General features: G+C 37.4%; 1 non-coding gene across 1 annotated transcript; it reads right to left on the reverse strand.

The window, feature by feature from the left end:
• Window positions 1-14,234: 14,234 nt before the first annotated feature.
• On the reverse strand, window positions 14,235-14,382 carry LOC131757866 (small nucleolar RNA SNORA57). The gene has a single exon (XR_009336017.1). It is a non-coding gene; the product is annotated as a small nucleolar RNA SNORA57 (small nucleolar RNA).
• Window positions 14,383-24,504: the final 10,122 nt, after the last annotated feature.

The following is a 24,504-nucleotide window of genomic DNA, read 5'->3' on the forward strand; positions in this document are numbered from 1 at the left end:
TGTGTGTTTGGTAGCTGGATATAGCCAGGGTTCCAATGTCAGTTTTTCTGAAGAGCTGCCCTCCCTGCATCACCTGGTTAGTTGGGGCCCGTGACCGGAACGCTTTCCTCAGTGACTGCAAAGTGTTTAGTAGGTCCCAAAGCCTAAGAGGCATGATTTTGAGGTCAGTGAGAATCAGAACTCCAGGGCAGGTTTATTGAGGTGGCAGTGCCTTTAAATGATTCTAGAAAATGCTTCTTCACAGCGATGCTGGAAGCCAGCAAATAACTAACTGAGCCATTACTCTGGTAACAGGCGGAAGGCATCCACTTTCATTTTCTCAGTCCTGCTTTGCCTCTCCTTTAGAATCTCCCTGCAAACTCCAATATTTAAGAGTGTAGGAAAAATAAAAAACAAAGAAGCCAGATAGCTAAACACGTTGCTGGTCTTCTAGGGCCTTCTAGACGGCATGGCTTACGGTACATGCCGTCGCCAGTGCGGCTTTACGTTCTCTGCTACCGCCTCCTCTTCTCAGCGCCGCATAAACTATGTGGGGAAGCCCTGCCCTCTGCAAACTTTGACAGGCAGCCATCCACAGGGCCTCCCGTGACAGCTCCAGCGTCTAGATTCAGAAAAGAGTGCTCTGTCAGCAGGATTCATTTACATTCCAACGGACAAGGTTTTGGTCTCAGAGTCTTTGTTTTATGCTACGGTGTCTGTTCAGATTAACAGTAAGCTCACTTGTGCTCTTCTGACCAAGGGTCACATTCTCATCTGGTGACTTGCCCCGGGCGGGTACAAACTGCATTATAACAAAGGCCATGGCTGTTAACGTGCTTTTACAAGAGAATATCGGCATCTCCTTTATGCATAAGCTCATTGATTTGTGTACATTAATTTTACTCCGTTGGCAGCAGTATCTACTTTTTTTTTCTTATGTGGAGTGAAAAAGTCTATACAAGAACGTGAGGCTCTTAGGAGCTGAATATCTTAACGCGAGTTCTTTAAAATTTAGTTCTCTGCAAGTTGAATGGTGATCTCTTTTACCCTATCCAGTTGGACTTGGGAATTACTGTGGCTTTAATTAAGGTGGCTTTGATTCTGTCTTGTGAGCTCATGACTCTGTATGATTCCGTACTAGTATCATAATTTGTGCTGGCGTATTAAGGGTGACTCTGGCTGGGCCTTCAGGGAGGATGTGTGTCAGGAAGGAAGGCTGGGAAATTCCTGGGGCCCTTGTGGTGGGGAAATGGGGCGGATAGCCATGTGAGTAAATCAGCGGCCTCTGCGATTACTGATATCTGTGAAACTTTTAAAATCCTTCCAATGCTGAAACCTACTCTGAGCCTCAACTGTATAAACTGACCGATTTTTAAAAGGCCAGATTATCTGCACATTAGCAAATGAAAATTCTCAAGTTAAAAAAAATGATTTGTAATTTAAAAAAAGATCTTAAGCTTAGAAACTTGTAGAATTTTAAAACGTAAAAAAAATTCATTTGCTAAATGATATTTATTTTTGAGATTTTAATTTTCTAATTTCAATACAATCCTGTGCTGAGATACGTTGTCATAGTGGCCAAATTTGCCAATGTGATGTTTTGTTTGGTAGGGGCCAGTTTCTTTCTACGTATGGGCTGACCTCTCCATCAGTTGGGGTGGATATAGGTAACAGCTACATCATGTCTAGAGCAAAGCTCACAGCTCAGAAGGAGCTGCTGCCTTGCCCATGGCCGTTAGTAAATGAGTCTCTCAGCTTGAGTGATACACCTTTCAGCTCACGTCAGGGAAACCCAATCATTTAATCCTATGTTCACATGGTAACTATGGGGAAAAGGCAGACACCATTTTCCTCTTCTACCTGGGCAAACAACTAGGCCACACACTTCCGCATTATTGGAGCTGAGTGGGGTGGCCATGGCACTTGATGAATGGTGAACGGAAGGGATGTGTTCCATTTGTGTGCTATGAAGAAGCTGTCATGCTTTTCCTTCCTTTCCTCTTCTAGTAGCTTGTTGCACATGAAAGGGCCCTAGGGGTCGCAGTGCCACAAAATGGAAGGAATTTGAATGCCTCTGTGATTGAGTGGGAGAAACCAGCTACACCTTCTTGGGCTGTTAGATGAATGAGAAAGAGTTTTCTATTCTGTACCAACCATTACATATTTTGGAATGTATCCTGTATACCAGGCATTTTTATATATATTTTCTCATTTACTCTTCAGAAAGTTGCGATGACATAAATATTATTCCTAGTTTCTGAATGACTAGAGGTTGCCAGTAGGTATAGGGCAACTAAGTATCAGCACTAGAATCTTAACTTCTTGCTCATAACAATTTTGACACCCTAAACCTTTGGGAATTAAAATCTGAAAAATTTTCTAATTTTGTAATTAGGATCCTATTTAATGTTTGTTGGTTAAAACTTTCATAAACTACTGACTGGACTTACTAAGTGACTGTTTTACTAAGTGACTTCCTTTAGCAGAAATTAATAAAATGAAAAAAATCTCCAGTCAACAATACTACATTAAGAAGTTCTTATTTTATATAGTTTTCAAACAAGTGTCTTTATAGTCTGCAGAATTTTCAAGATGTTTCACTATCATCATTAAAGGACATATTTTGACTAAATTTCTTTTGTTCTAGTCTTTTCCAACTCTAATCATGAAACTACAAGGTTTGGTCAAGTTTGGTGAGCCATGAGAATAAAAATCTTTATCTCTACAGATCATGAAAAGATCTGCTTGGAACATTCAAGGTGTCTTTTTTTTTGTGGTACGCGGGCCCCTCACTGCCGTGGCCTCTCCCGTTGCGGAGCACAGGCTCCGGACGTGCAGGCTCAGCGGCCACGGCTCAAGGGCCCAGCCGCTCCGCAGCATGTGGGATCCTCCCGGACCGGGACACGAACCTGCATCCCCTGCATTAGCAGGTGGACTCCCAACCGCTGCGCCACCAGGGACGCCCCCAAGGTGTCTTTTGTAACAAGGTTTGGTTTGATGCATGTGTTTCTATCCCATCATATTACGTGTTAGGTGGATTTCTGCAGTGTCTGCCTACCTAATGACCGTTTTATCGTCTTCCCATAGCAACACACTTTTGCCGTGGGGAAAATCTTCCTCTTAATCTCTCAGTCCCTGTGTTCCAGTGAGCTAACCTTCCCTGGTACCCCAGCCCCTACAGGCCTCAGAAGCCTGTGGTTGGGTTGAGGGTTCATGAACTAAGTCAGGCTTTTCACTGATTTCCATCCCATTCACTATGATAACTGGTTCAGAAAGAGCCAGTGATCTTGATTGATCCAGCTGTACACAACCTGGGGCTTTGGTGCTATTGGGAAGTGCCAACTTTCCCTTTCTGCCAGACTCTAAGCCTCGGGTCTACCGTGTGAAGAGTGCTTGCCTACGAGCAGAGGAAATGGGAAAGGAAGTTGACTAGAGAGAGAGACCAAGCCCTGATGGCAATGTCTGGACTCTTGCCTGAAGCCAAGGTGATCTCTGGACTAGCCAACGTGCCTCAGCCATTTTGAATTGGGTTCTTGGAACTTGTGAGCTAAAGGGTCTTGTTTAGCAAACATACTTAAAGAGTGAAAAGAATATAAGCAAATGCTGTATAAATCATCTTATTTCATATACCAAAATCATATTTCTAAGTGTTTATCATAAATACTTTAATTCCTACAGAATAACTTCCCCAAAGGAGATGGAAGGATTTAGAAAAGCTAGAAATAGTCCAATAGGATTTCTTTAGATAGTTTTTTATAGCAACTCTTGACTCTGTCCATTTCTAATTATTAGGAAATACCATTTCTTCTCTAGAACTGTTTTCTTTTATCTCTGATTCTCCCTGTACTTAAAAAAATCTATATCACACGAGTATAACCCGTAATTCTGCAGCCATTGATTTGGTTAGTGGCAATACTTAAATCTCTCTATAAAAATGCTGAGACTGTAAAAGATTTTTGCCAAAATAAGTCTACAATAGATTCACAGAAATACCTACTTAAATTAACATTGCACGTTTGAATATGCATAGATAGACTCCAACATCCAGCACATCACTGAAGAAATGAAACCAATCCCTTCTGGGTGTTTCAAAATGCTTAATAGTTTTAAGCCAGCTTCATTTTATTCAGATAAAAATGTTGACTGCAGGCATGAATTTGATAAGACTTTTTTTTTTTCTTTTTACCATTCAAGACAGAAAACCATAGAGAAATCAGCACTGCAACATGGCATATATCACTTCATGAAGAAGCATATATAAAAGATAAAAATTTTATAAGCCTAATTGCTATGAAAAATTGTAATATTTTTGAAAAATAACATTAAATAAAAACTAAGTAGACTCTTAAAATCTGTTTTAGGGTAATGCTAACTAAATATATCAGAAAGACTTGTCTGCAGGACTTTTCTTCCTTTCATCCCTAATCTCTTTTAAAGAAAAAGTTTGCATTTAAGAATCCAGAATATAGGATAAAACTTTGGAAAAAATCCAATTTCTTAACTACGATTGTCTTAAAGATATTCAATCAGATATTTGCTATCTTAAGTTAAAGTGGCTGTAAATATTTTGTCTGCATGCATCATCTTCTGAGTCAAATCAAATATCAATCTATAATAGTCCACAAGTAATTTCCAAGGCAGAAGATTCTGGAATCACACACATTTTAAGTCAATCCAAAAAAGTCAAGTATTTATCTGATTTAATCAAGGCTTGCAATATCTTTAACCATGTTATTGCAAAGAGCCCAAATTCACTCAAAATAAGCTTCAGTGGAAGAGTTTAATAGCACATTAAACCCAGCTGAAGATAAGATTATTGAACTGGAAAATCAGAATAAAGTATCCTGAATACAACACAGAGAAGAGATAGCAACGATGATGTGAAACAGGATAGAGTAAGAAGATCTAATATACGTTTAAGCAGAGCTTAAGAAGAAGGAAAATGTAAGACAGATGAGATATTTGAAAATGTAATACCTGAGGCTATTCTAGAACTGATGAAAGACACTAATCAAAAGACTCAAAAAGACCAATAAGTTATAAGCGATGTTTAAAAAGAAAAATCTATACCAAGACCACGTAGTGAAAATGCAAAATAAAGAGCTTCACGGTGGCCTGACGACAAAGGGGTACTATATATTAGCTTATTCCTAAGACATCTATGTCGTATGATCAGCCAGCCAGTGCTCTGACACTTTCTAATTTCCAAGATTGACCGTTTGCAGGTAATCCTATTAATACTCTGGGACAACATAGACCAAGCCTAGGCTTCCTTCATGGGGTAATCTGTCAGATATTTAATATATTCCCACCACATATATATATTTTTTCATTTCAGAGTATTTGATCATCTTACAAATGGCATAGCTTAAAGGGTTTTAATCAATCTTTCAATGTCTTTAGGCAAAGTATTCTATGTCTTTTCAGCCCCCAGAACAGAACACTAGCTTTTCAGCAAGATCTTATTTGGATAGAGTACAGAGGGGTGATCATCTTTGCTCTTACCACTCTACTTCTATTAAAACCACCTTGAAAGGTCATCTGTTTGGTGGTAACCACTTAACACTTGGGACTCACATTTAGGTCACAAACATTTAAAGGTTATACGTACTTTCCGCATATGCTACTAAGTCATTCCTTCTGGCCTTTAGAGTTACCTTTGGGGATAAGTGAAACAAAGATTAATCTGTTAACTGTCATTTTGTTATATTCAATCTTGATTAATACAAACCACTTTGATTTTTAGTTCCCTGAAATGAATGGAATAATATTTTTCACATGGGATCTAAAGAATATAGCTCAGTCCTCAGTATATAGACATTATTGCTGATTAAATTTGTGTTCCTGTCACTCTGACGATTGATTTTCATAATGCCATTTCACTACCATGTATGATAGTAATATATTAACTTGACATATGAGGGAAGTGGAGCTCAGGATGGCTAAGAATACACTCAGTAAGAGGTAGATCTGGATTGACGGTCACCACCAGCCCCTTCTAACATATCTTCTGTCACCTAACTTATTAGCTGTTCCCCTCAGTTTTGTAATGAATTTATTTGACAACAAAGCTTCAGAATCCTTGTCCAAGTTTTTACTTTTATAATTCCCAAGATTAACATCAGGACCCATGCTATTTAGACCGTATCCTAACCTCTTCCATTTTGCTACTACATACTACAATGACTCCTTCCAGGTCTAACCACGCCATACTGCTATATGAAGGGACGTCTTCATGCGAAGCATAGCTGAATTATTTCACAGTGTTCTTGTTGATATCCTATAACGGTAAAAATCTTCTCTGGGATCAAGGTCTCGTTGATAGCTGAAGTTTACTCTTCTCTAGGATCCTTTGAAAATTCCTGTAATACCTCAACATTCTCAACTGAAACAAAGTTTGAGGCAGTACCGTGGACAAAAGTGATATATCTCAGTCTCTTAAAACAGCTAGTTAAGACTGTATACATATATTAACTAAAGGAATATAGGATTTTCAAAATCAGTGTTTTTAGTATGTACCACAACTTGACCTATGGAAAAAGATCAATTGAATTTTTACTTCATCTAAATAAAGATGGTTTGATAATGAAGCCAGAGGGTACAACCTATTAAAAATGAAACTCTAAGGTTGACACCTATTAGTTTCTCAACATCATTCAAAGTTTTGAATAGTTTACTATGTGTTATGACACTTCTTTTCCTAATGTTCATCTTTGAAATGCAACTAGCACCCAAAATGAGCATGCTCAGCCTTGGTATAAATTTCTACTTTCTAACGTTAATTAGGCTAAAAGAGAATTGTGTATGTGTGTATGTATATACTTGTATATATACATATATATACACATATATACGTGTATATATACATATATGCATTCCAATTTGTGTGGGTAACTTCCTGGCATAGGTATAAATTCCTCCCAGGCACCTACTTTGTAGGAAATTCATGAAAGAGGGTGAGGAGCTTGGTCATTTGGACAGGTGCTTATTCTACAATTAGAGCAAAAGAGATTCTTTCTAAAATAGTGTTATTCGGTATTTCTAGGTGAGGAGGGAAAGCGAAGAGAGGAGCAAAGGAGTAAGAGAAAAGAAGAGGTGTTTCTGAGTTAGGAGCTCTTTTTGGTATCTGTTATTAGGAAGTAAAGTAAAGCAAAGCAAGACTTTGTAAATAGTCATTGTTGCCACCTCTTTAGTTTCCACTGGGACCAAATTAATGCATGTATGGAATTCAGAATAGAATAGAAAAACGACAGGAACATTCATCCGTGAAAGAGCAGCAGGGTGACACTGCATCAGAGAGAGCATGTTACATCAGGGTGACTGGCCATCCTAGTTCTCTTATTTCGGCTTCAAGTAGAATCGCTAGATTTAGACTATATTCCATAAAGGTTTAGTTTTGTATAAATTATTATCGCCTTCTATAATATTGAGTCATTTATAAAATAGAAATCGTATTGAAACCTATTGTAGTGAATCATATCTACGATTTTAACCTTAAATTTGGGCCTAGCCAATGCTGATATCTTTCTGAGAGTCTTTATTTTTCCTTTCAACTAGAATGTAATGGCAATTCCCACTGTCATTTAGGGTTTCTGAATGTCTCATGTTTCTCTCACTTGCCTTTTGTTTGATACGAATCTCCTAATACACATTTGCAAGAAACCCAGTTCAACTCTGAGACTCTCACATATAGTCCAATCTTGAAAACTTTGGTTTCCCCCTCAATTTGGCAGCAGGAAAGTTTGAGGTAAGAAATAGATGAAAAGGACACAGAAAAATACTACTTGTATCATTGGCTGTTTATCATGATTACGTATAAAGCAGCCTTTAAAAGGTCATAGATTCCTACCTCTACTTTCTTCTCACAGCGTCCGTCAAAACTTTAGAGAGGGTGATATGACACCCTTTTTGTCCAAATTTAGAAAACTCTGCTAAAAATTCACAGTGATGACTTTTTCTACAAGCAGATACTCTTCAATGATTATTATTCATGGAAAACTATACATTTTTATTACCTTTTGTTAAAGTTATGCCACAGTTAGACAATATGTAAACATTTGCCAAATGAAAGAAATGGAGAAGCTGTCATCAGGAAAAAGCAGCTTATCTGTCTAAATATTAAACATTATTGATAAAAAATAATAACGCTTCTGCATCATGCTAAGATAAACAAAATCAAAATTAGTGTAGCTCATTGCTTTGCATCCTGAGGTGAGTGGACTTTGAATATGCAGCTATATTATAGTTTGAAAGATTTGTTTAATGAAGCTAGATTTCAAATTAAGAGTATATCCTGTTTTGTAATACACAAAGAATCATCTCCGATGCTAAGAATAAACCTCGATATTCTTAAGCATAACATCCCAGGAAGATGCACAGTTCTTTGTTTTCTGACCAGACCATACCTAGATTCATTTTGAGTTTCCTGTGTTCTATAAAATTATTTTTAAAAAACAAAGTCCCTAAGACCAATAACCTGCTTTTACAGTAGACAGGAAATGCATATTACTGTTTCATCTGGGATTCGTGAAGGCATATCTGCACTGTTGCAGAAAGCAGGGGAAAAACATTTCCTGTCAGACTTCATTAACGTGTTGTCCAAAATCATCTGCTGTTGGCAACAGTGAGATACTACGAGAATTGATCTGCAACATTTGAAGCATGTATTACTAAAAGAAAAAGTGGTCTAATGTTACATTAGTGGTAAATAAGACTTATAAATCAATTTTAGATAATTTTCAGTTTTATCTCAATTGTTAGTCTCAAATAAGTTTGGGTACTTTGCCCTTGATATTTTAACAAGTCATTAATTAAACTGTCAGGCTATTTTTCCTTCTCTTTCATTGGCTAAATGGTGAAACTAGGTGCAGATGTGTAGTTCTCAGAATGATTTCCAATCTATTTTCACTCTCACCTCTGCTACTGTATAAATCTGATGGCCGTGGCAGGTTCATGGTGTAAGACATTTAGTTATTAAAACCTGAAGTCTGACTTACTATTTATGAAATCTTATTATTCAGACACTGAATTAATAATGTTTCTCCAAAAGTAATCTTCTTGAAATTGGACTGTCTAGAATGGAAATGAAGAAAAATTCATAATTAATGAAGGTTTTTTAAAGAATTTGCCAAATTAATCACAGCCTTAGTGATAAGTTTAATTGAAGGGTGTAATAGAGGGTGTTAGCATTGAGTTCTCTGTCAACTGAAAAAAAAAAAAAAAAAAAAGCACAACCTAGAAGTTGAGAATTATGTTTTATTAAGTGGACATACTGAGGACTTAAGCCTGGGAGACAACCTCTCAGATGGCTCTGAGGGACGGCTCCAAAGACATAAGGGAGAAGCCAGAGTATGTAGGAATTCTGCATGTGCACTCCGCCCAGATAGCTGGACATCAAAGATTATTGCTAATTAGAAGAAAAAATGGGCATTTCCAGTTAATGAATTTAGGGTTTTTCTATTCATGGGAAGATGCAAATGAAATTATTCCTTCAATATGCACCTTAACTAGGCCAAGTATCCTGTTTTTCTCCATCCTGAATCCCCTCACGGTGCACAGTTGGGGGCTGCTGCAGTGGCTCAGGGCTTGTTGGCCGCAACATCATTTGTTTACTGATGTGGCAGGTGACATTCTTTGTCCACGTCTGCATGTATATGCCTAATAGCAGAAAATTTGTGGACATTATTAAATGACTTTCATTGATGAGTTTATTCAACACATAAGAAGGAAAAAAAGAAATGAAGATGACGTGTTTGACCACTACTAGGAATCAGAGGACCTGGATTTTCGTTATTTTGCAGACAGTTACTGCCTCTCTTCTCCCTTTCAAGTTTCACAGTTGCCACCAAAAAGCCTGTTGATGTTTGTGAATGTGTCAGTTCCGGTGGCCCTGAACTCTCATGCCAAATACCTGTGCTCCATAGAGCCATGCAGCATTCTTGCTTCTAAACTATAGCTTGTTCCAGCCAACCACAGTTATGTTGACATGAGTTAGAACAGAGTCAAAACGAAGGCCACTTCAAGGCTTCAGCCTCCTAGTGCAGTTCAGATGTTCAGAGTAAAATTTTATCTAGAGCAGTGGGACAAAGTCTAAGATCTTGGGCTCCAGAAACGGTGATTCAAATCTCAGCGCCTTCCTTCAAACTCAGTGAACTCGGGGTCTCAGAGCCTCCGTTTGCTTTTTGAGAAGGAGGTGCGGTGATGTTAAAAATAAAAATAATAGAATTGATTAACAGTGACTGGTGGTTATTATGTGCCAGGCTCTCTGCTAAGTTCTTCCTCTATAAAGGACTGAGCCCAGAGGACTTTTGGGAAGAGTTCAATGAGATCGTGAACACAGAGCACAGAGGGAAACCCTTTGTCAATCGTTGTTACTTTTCCCCACTACTATTGCTATCATAGCTGGTGGCGTTCCTCCCCAGCCCCCATCCTGCCCCTTCTCTTTCTCTAGATAATAGCTCTAACCTGAAATGGCCTTTTCAATAGGGTTGCCAGATAAAACACAGGGTACCCGGTAAACACAAACTTCAGATGAACAACAACAAACTGTTAAGTGTAAGTATTTATTGTATGGGATATGGTTGCATCAAATATTACTTGTCCTAAAAAACTTTTTGAAACTCAACTTTACCTGAGTAATTGGCACTTTTAGTTACTAATCTGTCAATACTACTTCTCAAATATGTGTATAATTTGTCCTAGTGGTGGAAGATTGGGGAATCTTCATGTAATTTAGTCATTTTTTTTTTTAGTCAAAAAAAAAAAAATGTATTTCAGAGCATTCTCTAAGTTTGGGAGGGGCAGTGGCTGTCTCTGTGTCTCCAGAGGAGAATTCAGCTGTGCATCTCATTTAGTTTTGACTGTTCCATTCACAGTGTGTTTCGTAGGTTAATAGAATATCTTGTTCAAGAATATGGACTCTGTTCCTGGTTGTCTGGGTTACTGTTTTAATGCAGTGGTTTCATTTGGATCACTATGCGTAGATAAGTAACAATAAAAGAAATAATAAAGATACACATAAGGATTTTAAATAACTGTAGTCTGAATTCATCAAGCATTTCAGAGAAATTTTCAACTGTTTGGAAACCTCAAATATTGTGCCAAATATAAACTTCTTGATTATAAAATTTATCTATTTTAAGGAAACTTAGGTCTTCTGCCCGTTGCTAACCTATTTATCTTTATAAGAATGATATTTATATAAAAGTTATTTTTAATGTTCTTAAGAGCATTGAGTCTTTGTCCATGCTCAACATCTTATTATTTCTAAATTATACTATAATTTATATATTGCAAAAAAGTGTTTTATTCTCACACTATGGCGTAACACTACACACAAGCAAAGGATTCTGATTTCCACACTTGAGTAACATTTCTGCCCCTCCTTCCATATCACACATTAATCTAAAGATAAGACATGCCTCACACACCATTTGAAAGTTAACCTCCAAAATGTCAGGGTTGAGCATTAACACATCATGTGTTTTTATATACAAAATCACCCCTTTGAACATGAATATCAGTCTAGTTATGCACTTTTCAATGTTATTTATTATGAGGTTGCTGTTTTAATACTGCATTAATTTGCCAACTAGTTATAAATCAAATGAAAATACTTTCTCCTCTAAATAATGGCAAACTTTATATTCTGCTTGACTTTTGACAATATTTACCATTACCATCCCACGCTTCTCTTTTGGAAATAAGTAACGTTTGCAGCATTCTCAAATCGATTCCATCTTTATTCATTTGCCTGAGTAAGGGCAAAATCATGAAGTGAGTTAAGTTTGTCTCTCGTGACACCCTCCCACATGTACACGACTGAGTTTCTCCTCCTTGACACCTTCCCAAACATTTGTGGGAGGAATGCACAAATGAATATTGAAGCAATCAGATGGCCACTGTAGAGTGTGTACATTTCAAAGTGACTGACAATACACGGTCTTTATGGCTTTGCTAAGATAACTGTCCAGGATGGACTGGGGGAACGTGTCAAATGGTCATCACTACAGCATCTGTCACCTCTAAAAACTGATAGGAGGGAACGGTTCTCCAAACACTGTACGTTCTGTATAGATTTTTTAAAAAATTTCTTTCCTGCTATGTGAAGAAATCTCGTAGCAGCAATGATTATTACCCTGACATTTGTTTGGTATTTTATGGTTCATAAGGTGATTGGTATGCACATTAAACTTTGAGAAGTGTTGTCTTCACACATAAAGAGAATAAACTAGTGGTTACTATCCAGGGGAGGGTGGGGATGGGCAAGACAGGGATAGGGGTTACGAGATACAAACTACTGTGCATAAAATAAGCGATAAAGATATATTGTACAAGACAGGAAGTATAGCCAATATTTTATAATAATTATAAATGGGGTATAATCTTTAAAAATTGTGAATCACTGTGTTGTACATCTGAAACTTAATGTTGTAAATCAGCTGGATATATGTATATGCATAAATGTATGTGTATAACTAATTCACTTTGCTGTACACCTGAAACTAACACAGCGTTGTAAATCTACTATACCCCAATAAAAATTAAAACAAAAAAAATACCTCAGTAAAAAATAATAAAGTGGTGGTTGCTGGAAAACAGAGAAGTATTATCTTAGCACAAACACAGTATTTTATTAAAGCTTTGCAATAAACCCATGAGGCAGATTGTTGCTATTATCCTTAGCATGGTTATGAGGAAGCTGAGGCATTGAGATGTTCAAATAATTTTAAAATAAATTCCTCAAGTATTTAGCCTTTAGTAGTAATATTAACAGTATAACAACAATTAAGAAAAAACATCAGCAGTACAGCACATAAGTAGCTAACCATCCTGCCTGTGGAGTCAGACTGCCTGGGTTCAAATCCTGACTCTATGACTCACCAAGTGTAAAATATTCAACAAGGTGCTCAATATCTGTTTCCTTTTTTAACAGTAAAATAGGGGGTTTTGAAAGGGGGGAGGATTAAATGAATAAATTCAAATAAAATGCTTAGAATAGTGCCTAGCATGTAGTACAAATTCCATATATATTAGACAGTAGTAATAGTACGAGTAAGAGTAACTGTAGTAGTAACATTTTTTCCAATGCCAACTACATATTTCATTCAGTCCTTGAAATTACTCTACTAAGGGCTTCCCTGGTGGCGCAGTGGTTGGGAGTCCGCCTGCCGATGCAGGGGACGCGGGTTCGTGCCCCGGTCCGGGAGGATCCCACGTGCCGCGGAGCGGCCTGGGCCTGTGAGCCGTGGCCGCTGCGCCTGCGCGTCCGGAGCCTGTGCTCCGCAACGGGAGAGGCCCGCGCACCGCAAAAAAAAAAAAAAAAAAAAAAAAAAATTACTCTACCTTGCGGTAGAAGGACTAATGTTACCCAGCTGAACTTGGGTCAGCTTCCCTAACATGCAACAAAGCCAAACTGCTGATGCTAGGTTGTGCTAAAATTTTTCTCAGGGTGCCAAGCAAGGAGAATGGGCATCTAGTTCTCAAAACACCCCATCCCCGACAGTGGCATTCAGGGGACGGTTTTTAAAGGCGACATTAGGAATGAGGATTACACGCTGTGTGATCAGCTTGTGGACATTTTTTCTGATTGGCTGCTGATGAGGTAACAGGGTGATGTTTCAGGAACCTTAATTATCAGCCTGGTTCCAACCAGTCTGGGGTCTGTGTGCCTGTGGTCACCATGTAGTCAACATCCTCCACTTTTTTTTGGTGGGGTGGGGGAAGGTCTTAGTTTCTGAAGAACAAATCAAAGGTAAGCATCAGATCTTTATCTGTATCCCTTCTGCAGGAAGCCGGGGTCCTGTGACTGTTTTTTTTTTTTTTTTTTTTAACATCTTTATTGGAGTATAACTGCTTTACAATGGTGTGTTAGTTTCTGCTTTATAACAAAGTGAATCAGCTATACGTATGCATATATCCCCATATCTCCTCCCTCTTGCGTCTCTCTCCCACCCTCCCTATCCCACCCTGCTAGGTGGTCACAAAGCACCGAGCTGATGTGCCTGCGATATGCAGATGCTTCTCACTAGTTATTTTACATTTGGTAGTGTATGTATGTCCATGCCACTCTCTCACTTTGTCCCAGCTTCCCCTTCCCCCTTCCCATGAGCTCAAGTCCATTCTCTATGTCTGCATCTTTATTCCTGTTCTGCCCCTAGGTTCTTCAGAACCTTTTTTTTTTAGATTCCATATATATATATACATATATGTGTTAGCATATGGTATTCGTTATTCTTTCTTTATTTATTTTTCCACCATATCCCAGTGCTTGAGGATAGAACCTGCAGACTGGAAGCCACTGGTACCGAAGACATGACGCCAAGGGGGCCAGAGCCCTTTCCCTCCACCTCTGTACGTTACATGGACCGGGACCGCAAGCCCGACCCCGCCAAGAAAAGGAGGGTTATTTTTCTCTTTCTGACTTACTTCACTCTGTATGACAGAGTCTAGGTCCATCCACCTCACTACAAATATCTCAGTTTTGTTTCTTTTTATGGCTGAGTAATATTCCATTGTATATATGTGCCACATCTTCTTTATCCATTAATCTGTCGATGGACACTTAGGTTGCTTCCATGTCCTGGCTGTTGTAAATAGAGCTGCACTGAACATTGTGGTACATGACTCTTTTTTGAATTATGGTTTTCTCAGGGTATATGCCCAGTAGTGGGACTGCTGGGTTATATGGTAGTTCTATTTTTAGTTTTCTAAGGAACCTCCATACTGTTCTCCATAGTGGCTGTATCAATTTACATTCCCACCAACAGTGCAAGAGGGTTCCCTTTTCTCCACACTCTCTCCAGCATTTACTGTTTGTAGATTTTAAAATGATGGCCATTCTGACCGGTGTGAGATGATATCTCATTACAGTTTTGATTTGCATTTCTCTAATGATTAGTGATGTTGAGCATCATTTCATGTATTTGTTGGCAATCTGTATGTCTTCTTTGGAGAAATGTCTATTTAGGTCTTCTGCCCATTTTTGGATTTGGTTTGTTTGTTTGCCATTAAGCTGCATGAGCTGCTTGTATATTTTGGAGATTAATCCTTTATCAGTTGCTTTGTTTGAAAATATTTTCTCCTATTCTGAGGGTTGTCTTTTCATCTTGTTTATGGTTTCCTTTGCTGTGCAAAAGCTTTTAAGTTACATTAGGTCCCATGTGTTTCTTTTTGTTTTTATTTCCATTTTTCTAGGAGGTGGGTCAAAAAGGTTATTGCTGTGATTTATGTTATAGAGTGTTCTGCCTATGTTTTCCTCTAAGAGTTGTATAGTGTCTGGCTTTACGTTTAGGTCGTTAATCCATTTTGAGTCTACTTTTGTGTATGGTGTTAGAGAGTGTTCTAATTTCATTCTTTTACATGTAGCTGTCCAGTTTTCCCAGCACCACTTATTGAAGAGGCTGTCTTTTCTCCATTGTATATTCTTGTCTCCTTTATCAAAGATAAGGTGACCTTAGGTGCGTGGGTTTATCTCTGGTTTCTCTCCTGTTCCATTGATCTATATTTCTCTTCTTGTGCCAGTCCCATACTGTCTTGATTATTGTCGCTTTATAGTATAGTCTGAAGTCAGGAAGCCTGATGCCTCCAGCTCCGAATTGCTTTCTCAAAATTGCTTTGGCTACTTGGGGTCTCTTTTGTTTCCATACAAATTGTGAAATTTCTTGTTCTAGCTCTGTGAAAAATGACATTGGTAGTTTGATAGGGATTGCATTGAATTTGTAGACTGCTTTGGGTGGTAAAATCATTTTCACAATGTTGATTATTCCAATCCAAGAACATGGTATATCTCTCCATCTGTTTGTATCATCTTTAATTTCTTTCATCAGTGTATTATAGTTTTCTGTGTACAGATCTTTTGTCTCCTTAGGTAGGTTTATTCCTTGGTGTTTTATTCTTATTGTTGCAATGGTAAATGGGAGTTTTTCCTTGATTTCTGTTTCAGGTTTTTCATCACTAGTGTATTGGAATGCAAGAGATTTCTGTGCGTTAATTTTGTATCCTGCTACTTTACCAGATTCATTGATTAGCTCTAGTAGTTTTCTGGTACCATCCTTAGGATTCTCCATGTATAATATCATGTGATCTGTAAACAGTTTTACTTCTTTTACAATTTGGATTCCTTTTATTTCTTTTTCTTCTCCGATTGCTGTGGCTTAAACTATGTTGAATAATAGTGAGAGTGGGCAGCCTTGTCTTGTTCCTGATCTTAGTGGAAATGGTTTCAGTTTTTCACCATTGAGAACGATGTTGGCTGTTGGTTTGTCATATATGGCCTTTATTATGTTGAGGTAAGCTTGTTATTTAAAACTTGTTTCCTTCTTTATTTTCATTTTGGATGATCTGTCCATTGGTGATAGTGTGATGTTAAAGTCCCCTACTTTGATTGTGTTACTGTTGATTTCCTCTTTTATGGCTATTAGCATTTTCCTTTGTATTGAGGTGCTCCTATGTTGCGTGCATAAATATTTACAATTGTTATATCTTCTTCTTGGATTGATCCCTTGATCGTTATGTAGTGTCCTTCTTTGTCTCTTGTAGTAGTCTTTATTTTAAAGTCTATTTTGTCAGATATGAGAATTGCTACTCCAGCTTTCTTTTGATTTCCATTTGCATGGAACATCTTTTTCCATCCCCTCACTTTCAGTCTGTATGTGTCCCTAGCTCTGAAGTAAGTCTCTTGTAGACAGCATATATACAGGTCTTGTTTTTGCATCCATTCAACCAGTTTGTGTCTTTTGGTGGGAGCATTTAATCCATTTACATTTAAGGTAATTATTTATATGTGTTTTCCTATTACCATTTTCTTAATTGTTTTGGGTTTGTTATTGTAGGTGTTTTCCTTCTCTTGTGTTTCCTGCCTAGAGAATTTCCTTTAGCATTTGTTCTAAAGCTGGTTTGGTGGTGCTGAATTCTCTTAGCTTATGCTTGTCTGTAAAGCTTTAAATTTCTCCATTGAATCTGAATGAGATCCTTGCTGGGTAGAGTAGTCTTGGTTGTAGGTTTTTCCCTTTCATCACTTTAAATATGTCCTGCCACTCCCTTCTGGCTTGCAGCGTTTCTGCTGAAAGATCAGCTGTTAACCATATGGGCATTCCCTTGCTTGTTATTCATTGCTTTTCCCTTGCTGCTTTTAACATTATTTTTATATTTACTTTTTGATAGTTTGATTAATATGTGTCTTAGCATGTTTCTCCTTAGATGTATCCTGTATGGGACTCTCTGCAGTTCCTGGACCTGATTGACTATTTCCTTTCCTTTTGTTAGGGAAGTTTTCAACTATAATCTCTTCAAATATTTTCTCCAACCCTCTCTTTCTCTGTTCTTCTTCTGGGACCTCTATAATTCAAATGTTGGTGTGTTTAATGTTGTCCCAGAGGTCTCTGAGACTGTTCTCAATTCTTTTCATTCCTTTTTCTTTTTTCTGCTCTGCAGTAGTTATTTCCACTATTTTATCTTCCAGGTCACTTATCCGTTCTTCTGCCTCAGTTATTCTGCTATTGATTCCTTCTAGAGAATTGTTAACTTCATTTGTGTTGTTCATCATTGTTTGCTTGCTCTTTAGTTCTTCTAGGTCCTTGTTAAACGTTTCTTGTATTTTCTCCATTCTATTTCTAACATTTTGGATCATCTTTACTACATTACTCTGAATTCATTTTCAGGTAGACTGCCTACTTCGTCTTCCTTTGTTCTGGTGGGTTTTTGCCTTGCTCCTTCATCTGCTGTATATTTCTCTGTCTTCTCATTTTGCTTAACTTACTGTGTTTGAGGTCTCCTTTTCGCAGACTGCAAGTTCATAGTTCCTGTTGTTTTTGGTGTCTGCCCCCATTGGTTAAGGTTGGTTCAGTGGGTTGTTTAGGCTTCCTGTTGGAGGGGACTGGTGACTCTGTTCTGGTGGATGAGGATGGATCTTGTCTTTCTGGTGGGCAGGTCCACTTGTGATGTGTTTTGGGGTGTCTGTGACCTTATTATGATTTTAGGCAGCCTCTCTGGTAATGGGTGGGGTTGTGTTCCTGTCTTACTAGTTGTTTGGCATGGGGTGTCCAGCACTGGATCTTGCTGGTTGTTGAGTGGAGCTGGGTCTTAGCGTCAAGACGGAGATCTCTGGGAGAACTCTTGCTGATTGATATTACGTGGGGCCGTGAGGTCTCTGGTGGTTTAATGTCCTTCATTCAGCTCTCCCACTTCAAAGGCTCAGGCCTGACACCTGGCCAGAGCACCAAGACCCTTTCAGACACACAGCTGCTAGTGTTGGAGCGTCTCCTGCAGAGGCAAGTGGTGGCTGTGACTCACTGGGGTCAAGGACACAAGCCGCAGAAGTTCTGGGAAGTACTCCTCCCTCGCATTCCTTTGCTGCTTTGTCTTTGTCTAGGAAAGCTTCAGGTGATCAGGGGAGGTACAGCGCAAACTCATGGTGTTCCTGACAGTGCTCAGAAATCTGAAGAAGCATCAGTCTTGAGCAGGAAGCCAGTTCCATTCAAGGTCAACCTATGAACCTGGCCACTCCCTGGGGACTTGGTGTGACTCTGTTTTATGAACTGTTGTTTAGGCTAAAGTTTCTTTTCTTGCTTGACTGCTTTTCCTTTGTTTCTGCATTCCCTCACTTCTCTAATTAGTATCTGCTTGAATCTGCTCTTTGAAACTTGGGCAAGGCCAAACTAGAAGTAAGGGCTGTGGAGGGGCTTGTACTTGGGAAGACCCCACAGGGTCCTGCTCAGATTCACTAGGAAGTAGTTTTGCCTGAAGTTACGTAGCTGGTGAATATGATACTGGCTTAAAACCTCAAGATTTGACTCCACCTTATATTGCAGTGCTCTTTCAGTGAGTGCCTTAAGTTCAGTTCTTTTGAATTCAAGCTGTCTATTTTTCCACCAAACTGCACTTCTCTCCAACCATGAATGAGAAGAATATTTTCAGATGGCAGATGACTCATTAATGCTATTTGACTCAGAACATAATTATCAGCTTTTAGATCTGCCTCTCTGTTTTACTCCGGGCCCTATTCCGTTCCTCTTTGCCCTGGCCCTAGAGAACACTTTTCATTCTTTGCTTGCCTCTGGTTTCAAATCAGTATCAAAATACTTTTAGAAAGTAATAGAATCCTGAGCTGAGAGTTCCAGCTTCCCGAGGATTCTTCCTAATAAATAGCCTCTTAGCATGTCTGTTTCATAGACCTTTGTGGGAAATTTGCATTTTGATAGAGAACTTCTGAAGATGAAAAGCCTTAACCTACAGACTGACTATCTAATGATAGTATATCAGGTACAAGAGGGCAGTGCCCTCTAGGGTAAAACACAATTAAAGAGGAATAAAAAAGTTTTTCCAGAGATCCTCTGATCTCAGCCTGTAGGCAAATGGTGTCCCAGATAATAGCACACCTGCAGAAGTCTCTACTATGCAGTGAAATGGAACGTGATAACCTTCATGTTTTAGAAGGTGGCAGTTCTGATTCTTAATTTAACTTCACTAGTGATTTTCATAACTGAAGTTTATAAATTATCTGCAGTGGCCTATTAAATGGAAAAATGGCCCTCCACACCAGTGTGGGCTTCAGCATAGGTGGGCGTGAGCATGATGTGAGTGTATGGATGGAGGACATAATAGATACTTTTGCAATTGACCCTTGAACAACAGTAGTTTGAACCTAGGGGGTCCACTTATGCATGGGTTTTTTCAAGAATAAATACTACAGTTTTACACGAACCCAGAACCGCATTGATTGAATCCACAGATACAGAAGACTGCCTCTAAGTTATACACAGATTTTCAACTGTGTGGACGATCAGTGGCCCTAACCTCCCCCCACACATTGTTCCGAGAGTCAGCTCCTCTCTTGTCTCTCTCAAGGGAAAAGCAGTGCTCCGGGAGCCTAATACTGTCTTAGAGAATGGATGTGCCACTGTAGGAAATCTGGAATTGTTGGCATAATTGAATCATACACACATGTAAGGTGCCTTTTTCTAATGCTTCATCATATGAAGGACTTAGAGGTCTGGGGAAATACTTTAGTTGCGTTTAGTGAGTACATGTGTAAAAGAGGCTTGGGTATGTTGAAAGGTTCACTTAAGAACTTATGGATCACTATTCTGAAAAAGAATGGATGTATGTATATGTATAACTGTATCACTTTGTCCACCTGAAACTAACACAACATTATACATCGACTATACTCCAATATAAGATAAAAATTAAATTAAAAATTAAAAACAGAACTTACGGAGTATTATTGAAGTACAGGTCTTTTGTTATATTAAACTATTTGAAGTCTTTGACAAGACTAAAATTCTAAGTCCTTTAACAAGACAGAAAAATATCAGTTGAATCTTGAAAAAGACAGAAAAGCCATCTTCTCTGTGGATGCTTCTTTTGAAATGATGAAAAACGGAATTAGGCTAGAAGCTTAAGTTTTATAACTATCCTTCTTTAGAACAATAGAGGTTTTTTTCTTTTCTTTCTCTTAGATAAGGCAAAAAAGATAATTGAGGGTGGCTCAGGAGACATATTAGCCAAAGATCAAAGTAACAAGAGTATGTGTATGCTTAGAGGTCAGTGTTCTAAGAAGAAATAGAGCCTAGAATGTTTCCAAAAATAGATGGCAACAAAGGGGCAAAAAAAGAAAAAGGGAAGAAACCCACGACAAATCTGATTAAAAAGAAAATGGGATAATGGATTCAAGAGAATATGTAATTGATCATTCACTTTTACACAATAGCTCAAAATTTGGAACAATGGAATATCATGACTGGTGTTTCTTTTGCTTTTGGACACAGTTTGTCATTTCTTTTGCAGAAGTGAGTGGGATGTGACATAGAGGTTGCTATAGTTACTCATTTTTAATGAGTTTCAAGACTTATCCAACCAAATAGCCTTCTCACCCTCAAAATTTTTAGAGGGTAGTAGAGGGGAAATTTGTGACTGAAAAATGACTCATCATAACACAAATTTAAAAAATATTTAAGGGATAAAATTTTAATTTATTGAACCATGATTTATTCTTTGATTTATTCTTGTCAAGTATATGATTTGAGGACATTTAAGTAACACTCATTTGAGTAAAAGATATTTAATCCCTTAAAAATGATTTTTTTGTTGTGAGTTTATAACACTTAACATATCTATTAATAATTAAGATATGGGATGGTAAAAAATTCAAATACAATTTACAAAAATCAAAATATACTATCACTTTAGAAAGAAAAATAGTTTTAGAATATTTAGCTCCCCCAAATTTTAAATTACCTTTCACAGTGGGAAAAAAAAATCTATACTATACTTATGAAAGGAGACTATAAACTTTCTAGTGCAGAAGCAAATGAAAAATGTTCAGAGAAAGTGGCAAAATCTCATGATTTAGGAAACCAAAATAAGAGAGGTTAATGGTTAAAACTAATAAGGATGATTTCAGATATCTTTCATGCTAATGATGAGGACATTCAGTATGTTGGAAACATACAGAAAAATTAGAGGAAAAACAAAGTGAGAATAATTTGGCCAAGATAGTCTTGAAATGTTCATGGCAATAGATATTAGCTCCTTAAGCTGGATTCCCAGTACAACTTGACAAAATTCTGTTTGATTATTCCTCCTTCAAAGTGAGCCCAATCATAAATAACCACTATAATCATGAGTTAAGTTAATGTTTCCATGTCTTTATTAGTGTAATGTAAAATATTTACATAAATATTTTATTGCTTAAAATAGTTCCAGAGCGACAGAAATACTAAAAATAATGTTTAGGCCCACTGCTCAGTAAGAAACATTCTAAACCAGATTTAGGTATATGTCCATCTATCTACCTTAGAATGAAAGAGTTATAGAAAAAAGCACTTCTTTCAGCAACTTCACACTTGAACCCCAACCCCACCCAAATACTTGGGTGACTAAATGTTATTTCAGTTTTTAATTTTTTTTTACGTCTTGGGAAAATCAACTTAATTCTGAAGCTAGAACTGTGATGTTGATACAATAGCCACTAGCTATAATGCTTTACTAGTCTGAAATGAGAAGTGCTACAAGTGTAAAGTACATGCCAAATCAAAAGACTTAATCTAAAAAAAGTAGAATATTATATTAATTTTTATATTCATTACATTTTAACTTGGTGATATTTTGGATGTATTAGATTAAATAACTTATCAGTTTCTCTTTACCTTTTTAATATAGCTACTAGAAAAGTTAAGACTATGCATGTGGCTCACATTATATTTCTCCTGGATAATGCTAATTTAGACCAAGACGTCCTTAAGTACGGAATTGTTAGCAAGGTTAGCTATTTTGACATTTTTTTCCTTTGAGAAATGATGTTATATAAATTGATGGGGTTTCTAAGGAAATTGGCAGAGCCTGCTTAGCCCATTATTGCAAACAGAGTGATCACTACCACAAGACTAGTTATGATCCATCACCATACAGCTGACCCCCTTCATCCACTTTGCCCAGTCTCTCTCCCCTCTGGTAACCACTAATCTGGTCTCTGTATCAATGAGTTGGCTTTTGTTTTATTTTGTTTTTTGAGATCCCACATATGAATGAAATCATACAGTATTTGTCTTCCTTTGACTTACTTCACTTAGCATAACACCTTCACGGTCCATCCATGTTGTTGCAAATAGCAGGATTTCATTCTTTTTTATTGGTAGGTAGTATTTTATTGCATATATATGTTACAACTTCTTTATCCATTCATCCGTCAGTGGATACTTAAGTTGTTTCCATAACTTCCATTCATCCATGAGTGGATACTTAAGTTGTTTCTTGGCTATTATAAATAATGCTGCAATCAACATAGGGGTGCATATATCTTTTTAAACTAGTGTTTTTATGTAAATATCCAGAAGTGGAATAGCTGGGTCATATGGTAGTTCTATTCCTAATTTTTGGAGTAATCTTCATACTGTTTTCCATGCTGGCTGCAACAATTTACAGTCCCATCAACAGCGTGCGAGGATTCCCTTTTCTCCATAACCTGTCCAACGTTTGTTATTTTTGTATTTTTGATATTAGCCATTCAACTGGTGTGAGGTGATACTTTATTGTGGTTTTGATTTGAATGTCCCTGATGGTTAGTGATGTTGAACATTTTTTCATGTGTATGTTGGCCATTCTCTATGTAATCTTTGGAAAAATGTCAAAGCAGGTCCTCTGACCATTTTGTAATTTTTTTTTTTTTTTTTTGCTGTTGAGTTGCATGAGTTCTTTATGTTGAATATTAACCCTTTATTGGATAAATGATTTGTAAATATCTTATCCCATTCAGTAGGTTACCTTTTAGTTTTGATGATGGTTTTCTTTGCTGTACAGAAGCTTTTTAGTATGATGTAGTCCCGCTTGTTTATTTTTCTTTTGTTTCCCTCGACTTTTGGTGTCATATCCACAAAAATGTTACTAAGACTGATGTCAGTGAGGTTACTGCCTATGTTTTCTTCTAGGAATTTTATGGTTTCAAGTCTTATGTTCAAGTCTTTAATCCATTTTCAATTAATTTTTATGTATACTCTTAGTTTAATTTCATTCTTTGCTTGTGGCTGTCCAGTTTTCCAGTGTCATTTATTGAAGAACCCATTGTGTGTCACCTGCTCCTTTGTCATATAGTAATTGTATGTGTGGGTTTATTTCTAGGCTGTCTGTTCTGTTCCACTGATCTGTGTCTGTTTTTGTGCCACTACCATCCTGTTTTGATTACTACAGCTTTGTAATATAGTTTGAAATTGGTGAGTGTGATACCTCCAGCTGTGTTCTTTCTCAAAGTGGTTTTGGTTATTCGGGATCCTTTGTGGTTCCATACAAATTTTAGAATTTTTTTGTTCTAGTTCTTTGAAGTATGACATTGGTTTTTTGATAGAGGTTTGCATTGAACTTTACCTAGTCTGGATGTTTTAACAATATTAATTCTTCCAGTCCATGAGCATAGAATATATTTCCATAGACTATATTTTCCTTCTTTAATTTCTTTCATCAGTGTCATAGTTTTCAGTGTACAGGTCTTTTACCTCCTTCGTTTAATTTATTTCTAGGTATCTTATTCTTCCTTGATGCAATTATAAATGCGTTTTTTTCTTAATTTCTTTCATAGTTTTCTAATATTGTATAGAAACACCACAGATTTCTATATATTGATTTTGTAACATGTGTCTTTACTGAATTTATTTATTAGTTCTAACAGTTTTTAAGGTTAAACCTTAAGGTTTAAGGTTTAAGGTTCTCTTAAACCTTAAGGTTCTCTTAAGGTTTAAGGTTCTCTAAATACAGTATCTTGTCATCTGCAAACAGTAACAATTTTACTTCTGCCTATCTGATTTGGATACCTTTTCTTTTTTGCCTAATTGTTGTGGCTAGGACTTCCAATAATATGTTGAATAAAAGTGAAAGTGACCACCTTTGTTCCTGATCTTAGAGGAAAAGCTGAAAGCTTTTCACCACTGAGTATGATGTTAGCTATGGGTTTGTCGTATATGGCCTTTATTATATTAAGGTACATTCCTTTCATACCACTTGAGTTTTTATCATAACTGGATATTGAATTTTGTC

The sequence above is a fragment of the Kogia breviceps genome, chromosome 5, assembly GCF_026419965.1.
Source record: "Kogia breviceps isolate mKogBre1 chromosome 5, mKogBre1 haplotype 1, whole genome shotgun sequence".
Lineage (NCBI taxonomy): Eukaryota > Metazoa > Chordata > Mammalia > Artiodactyla > Physeteridae > Kogia > Kogia breviceps.